The sequence below is a fragment of the Myxocyprinus asiaticus genome, chromosome 15 (genome assembly GCF_019703515.2).
Source record: "Myxocyprinus asiaticus isolate MX2 ecotype Aquarium Trade chromosome 15, UBuf_Myxa_2, whole genome shotgun sequence".
Classification (NCBI taxonomy): domain Eukaryota; kingdom Metazoa; phylum Chordata; class Actinopteri; order Cypriniformes; family Catostomidae; genus Myxocyprinus; species Myxocyprinus asiaticus.
The window spans coordinates 26,843,045-26,861,008 of record NC_059358.1 but is presented as its reverse complement, the minus strand read 5'-3'; the positions used below and the strand labels follow the sequence as shown (position 1 = coordinate 26,861,008).

Here is a 17,964-nt window from a genome sequence, read left to right as displayed (position 1 = left end):
TATAAAATCCTGATCAAGATATTGTAATCTTGTTAGAAACATGGTGTCGGCAAGATGTAAACACCTTCTGTCCTTCAGGTTATAAAGAAATAATCCTGCCCTCCTACAAACACAAAAATGTGAGTTGTGGCAGAGACACTGAAGGGGTCATTGTGTGGTATAAAGAAATCCTCTCATCACATTTATCAGTCACAAAGACAGTACTCACAATATATTTGACAATGTAATTTTACCCATTGCCCAAATATGGAACACATGGCCCCTATAGCTGCTAAATATGTCACACTCTGCCATAACCTGAGAGAAAGAACTCTGAGCCACTAAACCAAACTTTTTCACTTAAATTTATACATTAGTTCATATATTATTTCATTATATATATACTGTATATTACTGTGTATCAGTTACAAGTGATTTAAAATATGTACATTCAATGCATTTGTTTATTTGTTAGTTAATTACTGTTCTAAATATCCACCGTTTAAAGCTTTTGATTAATGTTATGCACATGTTTCTGCTTGATTAGATTATAACTTGTGCTCTGGCAACATTGTAACATATAGTCATGCCAATATAGAAATTGAAATTGAAAAAAATTGAAATTGAGAGAGAAAGGGAAGAGAGAGAGAGAGAGAGAGGTTTAACAAGCACTTTATTACTCTATGAAACTTATGTCACATTACTGACAAAAAAAGTATTTCTTAAAATAAAAATAAAAAATTACTTTAAAAATTCACAACAAACTGATCATTTTGAACTGTACATAGTACCTCATTAATACACCATACATCACAAAAGAACACCACATTATTTGTAAGTCTATAATAAGCAAATTCAATTTTCAGTCTTGCCTCTACCAAACGTCTATACATCATATCAGGATCTATTGACCTTTGTTCTTTCTTGTTTTCCAAATTGCTAGTTTAGCTGTTCCAGTCAAATAATTCAATAAACATATTTTCCTCCACATTGAAAAAGTGTATTTCATTCCCCCAATAAACACTCACAAAGGGGCCGTTTACACGACAATGTTTTCATCTAAAAACGGAAAACTTTTTATGCCTTTTGGCTGTTCATTTACATGACAACGGCGTTTTGGGGCCTGAAAACGCAAACTTTTGAAAACGGGTTTCAAAGTGCAAGTTTTTGAAAACGATGCCGTTATCGTCTCCGTGTAAACATACAAAAATGCGAATTTGTGAAAACGATGACATCATGTGCACAATTATTACGTGTTATATAAAGAATGATGGACTGATAGGCATCAATTTGAGATGTATAATTATCAATATGAATACTGGTGTCTGTGCAAATAACAATAATCAACAATTAATCCATTTACTACAGAAGAAGTCAGGAGACGAAGTGATGGTAAAAATGAGCAGAGTTTATTGAATAATCTTGAGAGTTCAGTCTATAAGCATGCACGCGAGTACTTCAAAACAACACGCAAGACATTCAAAATTACAGTGGTGGACTACAGGACTGTGTTTGTGCTGCTCAAGATTTGGAGTTTATTGACGCTTCTCCAGCAAAGTAATTGTAGTAAAAAAAAAAGCTATCTCATCGTCCGTCCAGCTCGATGCTTTCGCCATCTTCATTGTTTGTATTCACCGCTCTGTGGAAGAATGCTTATGTGCGCAGGCGCGTAGTGTTTCTTTACAATGTGACATCGTCAACTACTGGCCTGGCATGCATAATACAGCGTTTTTAGTCGTTTTCGCGGATCCGTGTGAACGAGGATCGTTTTGACAACGTTGTCGTCTGAACATGATACTTATCAAAAACGCAAAGGAAAACCTTTTCTGCTTTTAGTACATCCTTGTTGTGTAAACGTACACTACAGTGTATTTGGAGATTAGTTTAACCTGTGTGTATGTGTAACTCAGGCTATGTTTACATTAATCCGGATACATTTGAAAATGGGGTTTTCGTTTCAAAATGCTCTCTGTCCACACTAGCATTTTCCAAAAGTTGCTCATCCACACTGAAAAGTCTGAAAACGCTTACGTCCCTGTACTGCGCATGAGTAAAACGTAAGATGATTCGACATGCGTCATTTCCGTCAGGCATTTATTTAATCCTCTTTGAAACATCGTGGCAATGTACGGTATGAAACGCAACTGTCCTCGTGTTCCACCGCTGAACAACAACTGCGAGTAAACATCCTGTCTCCTTTGAAGAAATGTAAGCTGAAGTATATACAAACTGACATTAATCTTTAACAACGCAATCAAACTGGAGGGTAGCCAAAACAACTGAGATACAACGTCGTCAACGTCGTCCACCATCTTGTTTTGGACTGAATGTGTCACATGACTGCATCACATGACTAAAAATGCGTCATCGTTTTCGAAAGCATCTGTTTTCACAGTCCACACTACAATGCGAAAACGGCGTTTTCAAATTTATTAACTTTGGAGTGCGTTTTCAAAAAAGCTCTGTTTTCGCGGACAAAAACGCCTTCTCAGTGTGGACAGAAGGGAATGAGACCGTTTTACCAGTTGCACTGAGACCTCTTGAATGATACCAAACATGTATGATCAGAAAACCTTTTACATTACTGAACAGGATAAGTCATAACTTAGTTTTTGGTGATCCTAAATTGACCTGAGGTGAGAGAGGGAGTAGATGTAAGTGAGATTTGTGTTTTATGGTCCTTGCTCAGTTGGGTGTGTTGTCTCAGGTGGAGATGCTCTTCTGTATGAGAATTTTATGACGTTGGCTCTCACAGAGCCTTTTGGGTGTAGACATCCTAGTGCCAGCTTTACAGAAGTGTCACCTGTTATGACGAAGTGTGCATTTTCTAGGCCATGTGGTCAATGAAACTGGAGAGCAGCTGATCCCAATAAAGTCAGAGGCATTGCAGCAATGACTGAAACAGTCCTTATGATGGAAGATGTAGTCACGCCATGTCAGAGAAAGATAAAGTCATTCCTTGGCATGGTAATGTTTTACCAATGATTCATACAGAATTGTTCCAGTATAGCTAAACACTTGTTGACACTGACCGCTGCACCAAAAGGACGAAGGATTAATGGAAAGAGGCTGCCTGCCTTCAAGAAATTAAGCCCTTGTGATTGGAAGAAAGAACAGTGTGATTCCTTCAGTCAACTGAAGTGTGCCCTTCTGGAATCTGTGGTGCTCGCACACCCGGACTTCAGCCGTCCATTTATCTTGGCGATGAAAGCCTGTCCTGTTGCCTTCGCCAGCAAGGCCCTCACACGTGCCCGAAGCAATTACTCTGCTCACCGGTTAGAATTCCTGGCCCTGAAGTGGTCCGTCTGTGAAAAATTCAGCCATTGGCTAAAAAGACATTCTTTCACTGTTTGGACAGACAACAACCCTTTAACCTACATCTTAACTAAGCCAAAGCTTAAAGCGTGTGAGCAGAGGTGGGTCGCCAAGCTAGCACCATATGACTTCAGTATTCAGTACATTCTTGGGAGCAAGAATGTAGTGGCAGATGCAATGAGCCGACAGCCTTTTGTTCATGGTCGTGTTAGCCAGAGATTGGTGATGGAGCCAGATGGAGCTCTGCTGGAGGAATCAAACTATTTCAAAGAAGATGTATTTCAGCATGCCTTCCGCATCAGTGCTAAGTGCCAGAGTGTCGAATCGTCGTTCTCTGGTCAAGAATCAAAGTGTCTCCCACTTTCCATGGGTGAAGTGCTGGCTATACTAGGAAGCCATGTAGAGTGGAGTGTGGGGCCTAAGGATAGAGTGCATCAGTGGCTAGCTCAGGATGTGCACAACCTAGTTCCTGTCGGTCAAAGTGCACTACCAGTATTTACAGTGTAGGAGCTTCAGGATAAACAGACAGGAGATCCTGTTTTGGCTGAAGTTCTTTCCTGTTACCCATGGCAGAAGGCCATCAAGACTCGAGAGGATGAAAGAAATGCCAATATACAGTGGGATAAATTGAAGATGTTAGATGGAGTGTTATACCGCGTGTCCAAAGACCAGCTGACCGGGAAGAAGCATTGGCAGTATGTTGTCCCGGCCTCATTGAGTGAGCAGGCCCTGCAAGGAATCCATGATTAAGCTGTACATCAAGGTCAGGGCAGAACACTTCATTTGGCCAGAGAGAGGTTCTTTTGGGCTGACATGGAGCAAGATATCCAAGAATGTGAAGTGCTGCAAGTGATGCGTTGTTAGCAAGACACCTGAGCCAGAGGGAAGAGTGCCACTCGAGAATCAAGACAACCAGAGCTCTGGAGTTGGTGTGTATGGACTTTTGGTCCACTGAAGATTGCAAGGGTAAGAGTGTGGATGTATTGGTGGTTACAAACCATTTTACCAAATTGGCCCATGCTTTTGTATGTCGTGATCAGACAGCCAGGCAAGTAGCTTGTCAACTGTGGTATAGATACTTCTGCATTTATGGGTTTCCAGAGAGGATCCTTTCCGATCAGGGTGCGAACTTCGAGAGTCATCTGATTCAAGAGTTTTTGCAAATTGCAGGAGTCGAGAAGTCTAGAATGATGGCTTACCACCCTATGGGAAATGGTCATACTGAATGGTTCAGTCACACACTGGGAAGTATGATACAAGCTTTACCCCCGAGAGCTAAACTGAATTGGCCTCAACTGCACTGCCCATGAGTCCACTGATTACGCACCATTTTACCTGATGTTTGGGAGGGTTCCTCATCTGCCTGTAGACGTAATGTTCCACAGTGTTGGGAAGGATGATAACATCACGGATTATGACAGCTATGTAGCGAAAATGAGGAATGACCTCAAGGAAGCTCTCAACCTTGCTCAAGTGAATGCCAGTGCAAGCCAACAACGGCAGGCTGAAGAACAAAGGGTTGTGATATTGAAGAAGGTGACCAAGTGTTACTAGCCAATAAAGGTGCAAGGGGACAAAGGAAATTGGCCGACAAATGGGAGTCTTTGCCATATATGGTAGTGTCAAAAGATCCCAGATGTCACACTTACCGTGTAAGAAACACCAGTACTGGCCAAGAGAAGGTGGTACACAGGAACCTTATGCTGCAAGCCAACTTTTTTGCTTCTGGAAGTAGAGGAGTAAATGGAATCATCCTTCAGCGACTCTGAGTCAGGTCGCGAACAGTTAGATGAGACTCTGATGCAGATCCCAGCACCAGAGGATGACTCTATTGTGACCAGAAGTACTGCCAGTTGGATGGCCTCTTTACCTACCTCTGATGGCTCATCAGAAGAAATGTTGGATGTAGGGGAGTTGGAGAGACATAGAGATTCTGGAGAATCTGGAAGCCCGGGCAACCAAGAGCCTGAGAGTGGGTGTCCCCAGATCAGTCGAATAGACTCAAGATTTTGTTAGTGCTACTGTTGAAGCACCCAGTGCTAAAGAGAGATCAAGGTCAACCAGCAAGCTGTCAATAACTAGTGCTCCCCCTAATGTGTTTCAAGCAGTGACTGGTCCGAACACGTGTTGGTAGGCTAGTGAGGCCTGTGAATAGACTAATTCAAAATATGACTCAGAAAACAACTCGCAATGCAGTCAGAGATATCACAAAGTCTTTATTGTCATAAGAAATTTTAGGTTATGAGTTATTCAAAGGCCAGTATATTATGTTCCGAGGTATAAAGTAAATTAGTCATTTGAGTCACATAGTTGAGTGGTGTGAAAGGCACCCCTTTAGCAAAAGAATATTTGAGAGTCTGGTCAGCTTTCTTTCATTCTTTTTCCCTTAATGGTTGGGTAATACATATGTTGCATAATAGGACAAGTGCATGTCCAGTGTCTCCCCTTCAAACTGCCAAGTACATAGTAGGGCAAGTTTTGTGAAGTTAAGAGGGGAGTACAGTATGTAGCCAAATGTTTCATGCATTTAATTTTGTTTTGTATAATTTAGTGTGTTTATGAAAATATTTTATTTGTGGGTTAACTTCAGCAAAAATTGTTTGTATATTACGTGAAATATTTTATATTCTAATGTTCATTTTTCAATGGTTCCCACTGATTGTTGTAGGTGGAGCTTAAATTAGTGGCACACCTTTAGACATTATATTGCTCCCCCGTTTCCTTTATCAGAAACACGGTGGATGTTTATGGGGTAAGCCATGTTTGCTCTACTCTCTCATGTATTGTGCATTTGCCATTTTGTTAACAATTAGTCACTGTTAAAATGGTGTTTATATCATCCAAAATGCTGTGTGAGTGCATAATGATGATGTATGAGTGTTTTAGCTAACCTTTAGTACAAATAGCATTTTTAATCGTGCTATATATAGTGCCTCAAGTCACAACTGCGTGTGTTTTCATGCAGGGATAAGAGGAAAAATCACATTGTGTACTAATTTTGCTTCATCCTACTTTTGTTAAAGGTATGTTGGTTCATTTTACTTCTAATCCATTTGGTTGTTTAATCTAAGTATATTTGGAGATTAGTTTAACCCAGTGAGTATGTGTTACTCAGCTGCAGCCTGGCTGCTCGTATTCTAGCAACCATGTGCTGCGTTGTTAAAGTTAGTGTTTGGAGTAGGGGTGGGTATTGGCAAGGACGATATGATACATATTGTGATATTGCACAGTTCAGTGAAAATGTAAAAACAGAGCTAAAATACAAGTTACCGTGTATGATCTGGGCAGTCTTAATACATCACAATGATAAATCAGCAGACAAATTGAGTCAAAACGATATAATTCAAAATTTCCTTTCCAATTTATTTTTTAGCTGCCATAACAAAATGAACCTGCACTTGAACAGTGCACACACTGAAATTGAAAACATGAAAATAAAGTGCATTAGATATTGAAAAAAAGAAAATAAAGTACACAGTGAACTCACTGAGGATTGCGTAGGGCTAGTAGAGGACTGAGCTTAAACGTAGACATGAAAATAAAGTGCATATGCTCAGGTACTCTTTATTGTCACTGAACACAATGAACTGAAATGTATGAGTAAAACATATTAAGTGCATATTAAGTATTATTATAAACAAAATTAATAAAACTAAAATAGTCAATATGATGTAAATAAACTGTAAATAACGTAGTCCAACTCAAATGTTTTTGGCATGTGTCCATTATACTTTGCTATATGAACACTTAGTAAAAATATGGATACAATGGCAGGCCTGCTTTGACTTCAGATTTCTGTTCAGGAACAGAATTTGAAAAAGATGGTCTGGGTACACTCCTCTGAGCTGTAATAATATCCCCCGTGGTAGAGAGAACTCTCTCCGAGGAGATGCTAGTCCCTGGGATACACGGGTATCTCTTTGCGATGTGTGACGAGAGGATACTCGCTCTGATGCCCTTTCCACCAGTCCAGTGGATTGGCACCAAGTGGCAGGGGAGCTTCCTCCTTGTATCTTGCCATCTCCTTTGCCTAGTCCTCTGCGGTTTTCAATTTCTTTGCAGCACCTGCAGTAGGGTTGGACAACATAATAAATCAATAACAATGTTATCACAAAGTATCATTCATCATTTTTATACATCTTCAATATTTCAAAATACATTATTTATTAATAGCATCAGTAACTTAATGACTTGGTGCAGCACCCTTTCATTACAGGGTGCTAGAGAAATGTAATTCATTCAAGCAGAACACAATTCACTTAGCTTATTTGTTTTTCAGACATGTATATGATGAGACAATGGGCATTCTTTGTAGTTTTCCCAGTGGCCTTCAAAGTATTATCACACTAACCTGCAGCATATGTTTGACCAAGTAGGTCAGCTAGAAAATGCCTTTATCTCTTGGATGGTGCTGCAGAGATGTCTTTTTGCACAGGGCATTGATTGCTGTCCTCATCTTCTTCTGGCACCACATTCACGTCGCTCTCTGTCTCTCTTGTCTCCACTCCAGTCTCATTCTGCTGAAAAACAGCAAAGTAATCAACATTAGCTTTAGAGAATAATATTAAGTCCAATACAATAACAGACAATTTAATTAAATTTAACAAAATTGTACTATAAATGTTTGACTCTTTCACCGGTATTTTTGCTTTAAATACTGAAAATGTGGATGGATATTTTAAAATGTTGTATTGATAAATATTGACAGCAGTATAATATTTTAGTTTACGGCATTGTTTATCTTACCTGTAATGCCCCTTTGCTCCTTGTAGCTTCTGCAGTGATTCTAGCATAGATGTCCTAGTGTTGGTCTTCTGAAAGGAAGGGCAGGGCCTTAAACCTCAGATCCATAACTGAGGCCACATAAAGAGTCTCCTTGTTCAAGTACCTCTTGTTAAGATCCTGGCATATGGCAGATTTGATTTCCTTTGTCAAGTTGGAATCAGCTGGGCTGTCTTGTAGATCATGGATCAGCTGGACAAGGAGTGGTGCTACAACTGATAGTGTTGGAGTGGTCTCCTCTGACATGACAAGTGTAGCTACCTTCATGGGCTTCATAGCAGTGACAACTTCTTCAGCAGCTGTTATGTCTGACTCACTGAGGGTGCAGATCTCCTTCTCTGTCTTCCTCACCTCAGCTGAGAGGAGGGCAGCATGGATGGCTGGCTGCAGTTCTAAGAAGCGGTGCAGCATGTCATGAGCACTATTCCATCTGGTAACGATGTAAGTGAGCAATTTGTGTTGAGGCAGATTTAGCAGCTTTTGTTTTTCTCCAAGTACACAGCTGGCTGTGGAGCTGCGTCTGAAAAAGCTGGTTATTCTTCTCACGCTTCCCAGCAATCGGGCGACTGGTTTTAGCCGCAGTGCGCGCTGTGAAGCCAAATTCAAGGTATGCGCGAAACATTTCAAATGTAGCAAACCAGCTAGATGCGCTGGTCATGTTTGATGCGTTGTCTGTAACTATAGCGGGGTCCTCGCTTTTTATGTCCCATTCCTCTAATGCGCCTTTCAACAGCTCGGCGATGTTACTGCCAGTATGGCTCTCATGCATTGCTCTCGTCTGCAAAACATGAGAAATCAGTTCCCAGTCCTCATTGATGTGGTGCGCAGTGATCGTAACATAAGATTCAGTGGCTCTCGATGTCCAGCCATCGCACGTAAGGGCCACTCTTTCTAGTGAGCCAAGAGATGAGTTTACTATTTGCTTCACCTCTTTATACATCCTGGGCACAGCTACCTCAGTAATGTGTTTGCGAGTCGGGATCATATAGCGCGGCTCCATGATGTTAATATACCTGAAGCCGGTGTTTTCAACGACACAATAGGGGCGCAAATCATGACAAATTAAATGCACCAACGACTCCGTTATTTTACGAGCTCGAGCTGAGGTAGTTGGAAGTTTGTTAGTGGTATTATCCAGTGTAGTCTGCCTGTGATCGACAAGTTTCTGTTGCTGCTGTAACGTTATAACTGCATGGCGTCTGACAAGTTGCGCTCGCAAGTTGGTTGTGTTACCTGAATATTTTACAGCAGCGTGACAAAGCTTGCATATTGCATTGGTTTTATCCGAGTCCATGCTCCCAGGTTTGTTTTTAAAACCGAAGTGCACCCACACATCGGCTTTATAGGGGCCACTGGAATTTTTCAGCTGCGTCTGCCATGTTCCTTCCAGCTTTTCACTCTACCGAAAATGTCACCCGGCAATTCTGGGCAGCTAGCCGTACTGCGACATCTACAGGAACGGAGCCTGAAGTTCACACCGTGTTTATTAAAAAAAAATAAATAAATAAAAAAAAAAAAAAAAAAATTTGAGCTGGAAATCGATGTAGTATATCGCGAAAATAAATATCGCAATATATTGCTGTATCGGTTTTTTAGCACAGCCCTAGTTTGGAGCAAGAGAACATGATTTATGCATATGAATTTGTACAATATTGTGCATTTAGTAAAATTTATAAATTTATTTTTTAAACATGTTTTATTCTTGTAAACATTTAATATTGCATTTTGTTGCATTTTAAGTTTGTGTTATTTCCATATTTTTATTTATTTATTTTATTTTTTATTACAGAACAAGAACACTTACAACAAAATATACATACAATGATCACAGTGAACTCTGATACAATTACAGTAGCAACAAAAAGTAAAATTATAAAGAAAGAAAAAACAATAACAAATAATAATAATTAACCAAATAAAACCAGGGGATAACTTAAAATGAATTAACAAGAGAAAAGGTTTCAAGTATTCTATACATTCGTTTTGCCTTTTTATTTCTTATATCTTTTAGAGTCTCAATATAAAGCATCAGTTCAGTTTTAAATGGTATGATGTTAGGTTTATTGTTTGCCCATTTTTGTTTGTGTATATGGTATTTTCCATATATAATTAACAGATTTATCACCAAATTTTGTTCCAAACTCTTATTCTTAAATAATAAAAATATATCTATACCAGTTAGTCGAATCTTTAATTTTGTGTGTTTAAGTATTAAATATTCAATATCAATCCAAAAAAGTTGGGTAAACACACAAAGAATAAGTGTTTTATGGATTCTTCCTCTAAGTCACAAAAAACACATGTAGTCTTCGTGTCCTTAAACAATCTTGAGACTACTTGTCTCACTGGGTAAATTAAATGATTAATTTTATATGTGACTTCTTTAACTTTATTGGTGAGACAGTATTTACTAGGTAACTTCCAGACCTTTTTCCATTCAATCTGATTATACAATGAATTCCAATATGGTTTGCATTTAGGTAACGATGTATTTCTGCATATTGTTTTTATAAATAAGTTGTTAAATTTTTTATCTAAAATCTCCACACCATTAATACTTATCTGAGTATTATATACAGAAATACACTCAGAGGATATATCACCCGATAAGAGTTGAATAAGGCCACCAGGAATGGCATTAAAAACTATTGCAAACTCTTTAGCAGTCACCAGAATCTTATAGTAATTAAGGAATTCACAATAATTAAAAAGTTGTCCATTACTCTTAAATAACTGTCTCACCAGTACAATACCGTTATCATACCAGTTTCTAAAAAATAAAGATTTGTTTTTAAACACAATATTCTTGTTATTCCATATTACAGATTTGTGTGGAGAGAAGTTATGTTTATAAATGAGCATCCATAACAAAAAAGCCTGTCTATGAAAATCAGATAGCTTTATCGGAACCTTGTTTACATCAAAATTACATCTCAAAAAAAATTCCAAACCTCCCAACTTTCCAAAAATCAGGTCAGGTATAATGTTCCATATTTTGTCTTTAAAGCATAAATAATTCTTTATCCATTTATTCTTAAATACGCAGTTAGCAGTATTAAAATCAAGTACATTCAGACCACCTTCTTCAATTGGATTGCATAGAATCGTCTATTTAAATAGTGCGGTCTGTTCTTCCAGATGAAATTAAACAAAACAGTATCTACTTCTTTTATAACTGATTGTGGAATGTCTAATGCAAGAGCTGTATAAACTAAGCGCGATAACCCTTCAGTTTTAGATAATAATATTCTACCTTTCAATGATAGATCTCTCATTAACCATGAATTTAATTTTTGTTTAATTTTCCCAATAATTGGTGTAAAATTCAAATTATTTCTCTCCTTCTGATCTTTACAGATCTTGATACCTAAATAATCTACCACCTCCTTCACTGGTAAACCATGTATGTTATCAAGGTTACAAGTTCTCAAAGGAAACAAAACACATTTTTTGATGTTTAAAAATAAACCAGATACAGATGAGAAAGTATGAAGACAATCAATAGCTTTTTTTATTTCAATTTCATTTTGCAAAAAAAGGGTAGTATCGTCCGCTAATTGGGAGCATTTTATTTCTTTCTTCAAAAGTGTAATACCGCAAAATTTATCCCTTTTAATATGTATGGCCATAGTTTGTGTTACAAGTAAAAAAAGAAAGGGTGAGATTGGGCAGCCCTGTCGTATTCCCGTTCCATATGTCAACTTAATTGAACTGTTACAGTCATTATATAATGTTCGAACAGCTCGTTTAAAGAATTCTCCAAAACCAAAAAAATTTAAGGTCTCCAACATGAAATTATGATCAATAGTATCAAATGCTTTAAAAAAATCAACAAACAAAATAAAACTATTATCTGTAATAAAATCATTTTAATCAATTAAATCCAAAATGAGCCTTATATTATTACAAATGTGTCGACCTTTCATAAATCCCGACTGACAATCATCAATAATGGGATCAATACAATCCTTTAGTCTTTCAGCAAATATACTTGCGAAAATTTTTGCATCATTATTAATCAATGTAATCAGGCGCCAATTTTCTAAAAGTAATACATTTTTATTGGGCTTTGGTAATAAAGTTATCAAACCTTGTCTCAGTGAACTTGGTAAATAACCGTATTGTATAGCCTCTCTAAATACAGCTAACAAAAAAGGTGACAACTCGTTTTGGAAATATTTATAAAATTCACTAATTAAACCATCATTCCCGGGTGACTTATTGTCTTTAAGTTTGTTAATACAATGAAGTACTTCATTTAGAGATATCTCTTGGTCACACATTTTCATAGAAAACTCACTTATCCTTTTAGCATCCTCTTTAATAGAATCCAAGAATAACTGTGCATTACTCAATTTGTCGTCATAAGAATACAGTTTCTCATAAAATTTTGCCACATATCTTGATATTTCCATAATATTTTCTGTTAACTGTCCATTAATATTCAGTTTGACCATAGATGTGAGTTCTACATTTCTTTTTTCCGTGTTAAAAAAATATTTTGTACTTTTTTCTCCTTCCTCTAACCATTTCTTCCTTGATCTAATAAAGGCACCCTTTGCTTTATATTCATATATTTTATCTAAATCTAATTGTAATTGTAATAATTTATTTTTCCCTTCTTGATCTAAATTGCAATTTCCAGAGAGATTTATTATTTCACATATAATTTTTTCTTCATTTTTTTTCTCTGTTTTGGCATTTCTTTTCCTCTCCTTATGGCTAAAGCTCTTATTTTATATTTCATTAATTCCCAATTTAAACCGAAAGTATTTGTTGAATGTGCCTCATTCCAACAATCTATAATAATATTTTTAACATCCTCTCTGAACTGCTCATCTTTCAATATGTTTTGGTTCATTTTCCAGTACGTAATTGTTTTTACATCACTGGATTTTGTTGTATCTAGTGAGAAAAATGCCTTTGTGATCTGTAAGAACAGATGGCTCTATAGAGACCTCTTTAACAAAATTCACTAAGTACCTTGAAATTAACCAATAATCTATACGTGACTGCTGAGTAAGGTTCCTTTTACACCATGTAAATTGAATTTTATCTGGATACTTATGTCTCCATATATCAATTAAGTCAAAAGTAGAACATAAATTATTCAATTCTGGAAGAACAGACCTGACATTTGGACGAGGAGGAAAACAATCCTTTTCAGAATCCCACATTGTATTAAAATCTCCTCCAATTACTAATTTTGCATTGCTAAACTTTTCTATTATTTTTTGAATCTGATCTTCGAAATGTAAAAAAAAAAAAGCTTTATTTTGCGTGGTAAAGTTTGTTGCATAGACATTTCCCAAAATAAAAATTTCAGCATTCTTTTCTATTACCAATATCACCCATCGACCTGAGTCATGCAATTTAGTTTGAATTATTTTCCCCTTAAATGTACCTTTTAAAACTGCAACACCAGCTGATCAATTATTCCCATATGACATCCATAAATCATCCCCCCCCATTGACTCTTCCAAAAATTATAATCTGACAAAGCAGCATGTGTTTCTTGAATATAAGAAGTCACATTTAAATTTCTTGCAAAATAAAAATACTGCTTTCCTTTTCAGCAAATCACGGATTTCCCTGACATTTATAGAACAAACTGACAAAGATACCAATGTGCTGTACTAACAATACCTTATCAAAAGTGAAACAAAATATGTTCCCATCACCTCAATAATGTAACTACAACCCATATTGACCTTAATAATACTTAACTTAAGATCTTTAAGAACTCTGATGTCCAGCATATGAACATTTTGGATATATTTCAATAATATCTGTATGAGCATTTCTGTCCTCAACGTAGTCCATTCCACGTAATGACTGTACTTGTTAAAGACACATAGTCCACTAAAGTTGTGACCACATGCACTTCTTATTCAAGATACTGTATTTGCACACAATCGTATTCAGTATTTAGGCATACATCTCTTTTCCATCAACGAAGGCTCGTACGCCGACGAAGTAAGCCTTCTTTCCTACCTGCCGAGCAGCCTCCACTTTTGGCCACAGTTGTTTACGTGCGGCTTTGTCCATAGTTGTTAAATCCTCTCCAAATCGTATCTCCTTTGTCTTCAGATAGGTACTCGTTTTCGCAGCTTTCCAAAGCATATCACGTGAGGATCTGGACACAAATTGGATGATGACGGTTCTCGCTTTCACGGCATTTCCTTCAAGTTTTCTTCCAAGCCGGTGTACGATATCTACATCTTGTTGAAGTTTGCTGGTAAGTTCTGGAAGAACTGCACAACAAATATCTACCACTCGTGCCTTTATGTCTTCGCCTGCCTGTTACACCAGTCCATACATTCTCAGATTCCATCTTCTTTTGTAACGTTCTACCTCGTTGAGCCTGGCTTCAATCTCCGACATTTTCTTACCATGTGCACCGCTGACCTCATGATTTATCTTCATCTCCTTCTTAACATTTTTCATGTCTTCTTTGACGTCTTTTACTTCACTGAAGAGGAATTCTGTCGTTAAGTGCTCACCGTATTTGCCCTTAAGAGTTCCTCTAATCCGTTGACTCTCTCATTTACGCATTGTACGATGTTTTCTTGAATTTCAGACAAGGAAGGTTCATGTTTACCTTTCTTCGGATCAGGAGTGCTGGGGGTCGAATCCGGTAATGTAGCAAATGAAGTGTTATGCACCGAATATGAGTGCAGTGCTTGAATGTCAGTGCCGCAAATGTGTATATTTGCTTTTCATCTTTGTTAGCGACTTTGTTAGGCTTTTTTCTTTGGTTTTACTTTCTCTCTCTTTCCGTTTTTCTGCCATGGAAGCTTATTGGGTTACACATCGGCGAGTTGCAAAGTTGAAGAAAAAGTTACAGCACCTGATTAACTTTATGATTAGTTATAAGACCTTACATCTGGATGTCCGTGACTGGCCAATTTATTAAACAAAAAGAACGGTTTAAGGTGAAGGAACAAACTTTTATCCTCAGCTTCTCAAAACAACCTCCTCACCGGTCGCCATCTTGCGCGCCCCCCTTATTTCCATATTTATATTCAATGTACACTGCGGGCTCTTCTCGCATGTTTCCTTTATCAGAAACATGGGGGATGAGAGAGAGAAAAATCACGTTGATTTTGTACTCATTTTGTTTCATCCTACTTTTGTTAAAGAATAAATCCAGACTCCAACCAATTCATCTGCAGTGTGGTCATATCTCTGTCGTACTGTGGTTGCCACTTTATGTCTGCTAAACTTAGGTAATTAGTTTTACTTAAATTAATCAGTGGGTTTATAATGTAGTTTTAAAGGGTATTGTTTAAAAGTTATGCTGTGTTTGTGTGTTCATTGTATCGGAGAACCCTAATAAGAAGCGTATTTTGAAGTGTTGCAAGCTATTAGGATCTTACATCTTTAACCACATATTATAAGTTCAAAAAGACTTAACATCTATTGAGAAATTGAGTGACAAGGAAAATTGTATAAACTGGTGTTTTAAGTGAAAGAGATATTGAATAAAGTATTTGTGATAAGATTTATAAGTCCACGGACACAAAACACTAAAGGGTTTATTTGATTTGTTGTTTGTTTATATTTTTGTTGTTCTTTACAACTTTTGCTCATTGGGGAAAATTACATTTCTAATACTATTTGTATTACTCTGATTTTGTATACTTACATTTGTATTCAAGACATTTCTTAAAGTTCCTTCGTGAGTGTGTAGTGTATTGTGTATTCTTATACAGAGAGTAAATTATATTGTTCATATCGGGTGTGTATAATATGAACGGTAACTTGTTAGGAGTGCATTCTTGTCAGAAGGCATTTATAAACAGGATCAATTGGTATAACGAACACAGGCCCTTATCACCACTTTTGCTTCGAGTCTGCTGGTAAGAGGATAAGGGGGCAACAAGCTGATTTTTGTTCCAAAAAACTGCTTTTGTTTTCTTAAATCTCCCTGGCTGAGCCTTAATAACCAACAAAACAAATGTGATTTGCTCCAAAGTGCACAACTGTTTTGACACAACCCGATTGTGAGGAGGGCATGCGGAGTTTGTACCTTTTTTATTTTTTAGCATTATCAAATTGTGACGAGGAGGGTGGGGCCGTGAGTCTGCACGGCTAGCCCCCAATTGGGCTAATCAGCCGAGTAGAGGGGTAAGGCCGAGCCGGATGCGGGAGTTTGAGAGACAGCCACACGCAGCTGCCATGTGTGTTTCTGTTTGTGTCTTTTTGTTTAAGTTCTTACTATGACTGTTCAGCCGGTTCCCGTCTCCTCCTTGCCCATTTTTAACCTTGTTACATTGGGATTGGGGGCCGGCCGTGCAGACTCACAGCCCGGCCCCGCCCTCATCACATAAATCAAACAAACTTATCTGTTAAGATGCAACTGTAGTTGGTGGTTATTGACTGATGCCTCCTACAGCAACCTGCCTACTACAACACCCCACCACATACTGTAACATAAATACTGATGATGTTTCCTCCTGCCCTCCTGAGTGTGGCTCTACTGTTTCTGACACTTCATGGACTGACAATCATGATTCTGCTGTTTCTGGCACTGAGACCTCCTGGTCCATTCCCTTTTACTTTCAGCTTCTTCAGGACTGTGTAATTTAGATGCATAAGTGCTGTTTGAGACATTAAATGGTGTAAAAAAAAAAAAAAAAAACAACAAATAAAATAAAAACTGTAAAATGCAGAAACTTATCAAGTTGAGTGAGAAAGCATAGCTCATGTTTGTTCCTCAATGCCTTGCTGCCTGTATGTTCTTCAGACTTCAAGTGATTTAATTTTATACATTACAATATTATTTAATGTTTGTGTGGCAATAATGTAGCTTCATTTGTTCTAAAGTCATTTTCACTTTGCTCACTAATAAAAAAAAAAAAAAAAAAGTTTAACTCAAGACGGACCACTTGCATTAAAATGAATGGGAGAAATTGGAACGACTAATATAGTGGATGTAGAAAAAAAGTCCCACCTAACAGTTATAAGAGCCAATCAGCATTCGATACAGACATTGCCTGTCAGTCTACTTGAGAACGTGCATGCGCTTTAGCTGAAGCAGCCTTAAAACTTTTTATTTTTTTGAGTGATCCGTCCTAAAGAAGTCGATTTAATGATACCATTGTTGTCAGATTTAATAGCTGATTTGAAATATGTTCTTTGATCGTAATCTTGATCAACCGTTTTTGAGATTTTGATCTTTGTCCATTCAAGTAGATAGGAGCTGTAATTTTTATGCCACTTGTATTCATCAAATAGCTGCCTGGGAGCATTCCAAAGATGTCCACTGAGTGGACTGACTTGTTTTCAAACAGACTTAAATACATTTTACGTTTCAACACACACTTACTGCACTGGTAATAATTTATTAGAAGGTAATACTTAACTTCAAATTCACCTGCACTTTTTTGGTAAGTTAAAGAAGCTCTGACTCACTTTTCTGTACATTGGGGTTTAATCTGTCCTGCGCACAGCCGCAGAGTAATATTTAACATTTGGTCAAAACAAATGTTTCCTACAGTACGCAAGGAAACCTTTGTTTCATCTGAATGCAGAAAGATTAAACTTGTGTGATGTGTGCAAGATACTGCATGTCATATCTCTCATAGATTTTCCACATTGTGAAAAACACATTCTGGAGGTGCACGTGATAAATTATACATGGGCTATTCAAGTTTCACTGACTGTTTTTATTTGGGAACTCATTTATTAATTTTTTTTAATCCTCTGTTTTTTTAATAGCCATGAGACAGAATAGTTTTTTTTCATTGTCAATACTCAGAATGTTTTAAAGCATTTTGCATGTAAGTGAGCTTTGAAAGTGGTGAATGTGAGACCATTTTCCAATTACACACAAGCTTTTTTTTAATGATTACGTGAGATAAAGTTTTAATAATAGCTATGAAC

General features: G+C 37.4%; 1 long non-coding RNA gene across 1 annotated transcript; it reads right to left on the bottom strand.

The window, feature by feature from the left end:
• Window positions 1-775: 775 nt before the first annotated feature.
• Window positions 776-9,516, bottom strand: LOC127452785 (uncharacterized). The gene is made up of 3 exons (XR_007899311.1): window positions 8,041-9,516; window positions 7,646-7,814; window positions 776-7,359 (listed from the first exon to the last, which is right to left on the bottom strand). It is a non-coding gene; the product is annotated as an uncharacterized LOC127452785 (long non-coding RNA).
• Window positions 9,517-17,964: the final 8,448 nt, after the last annotated feature.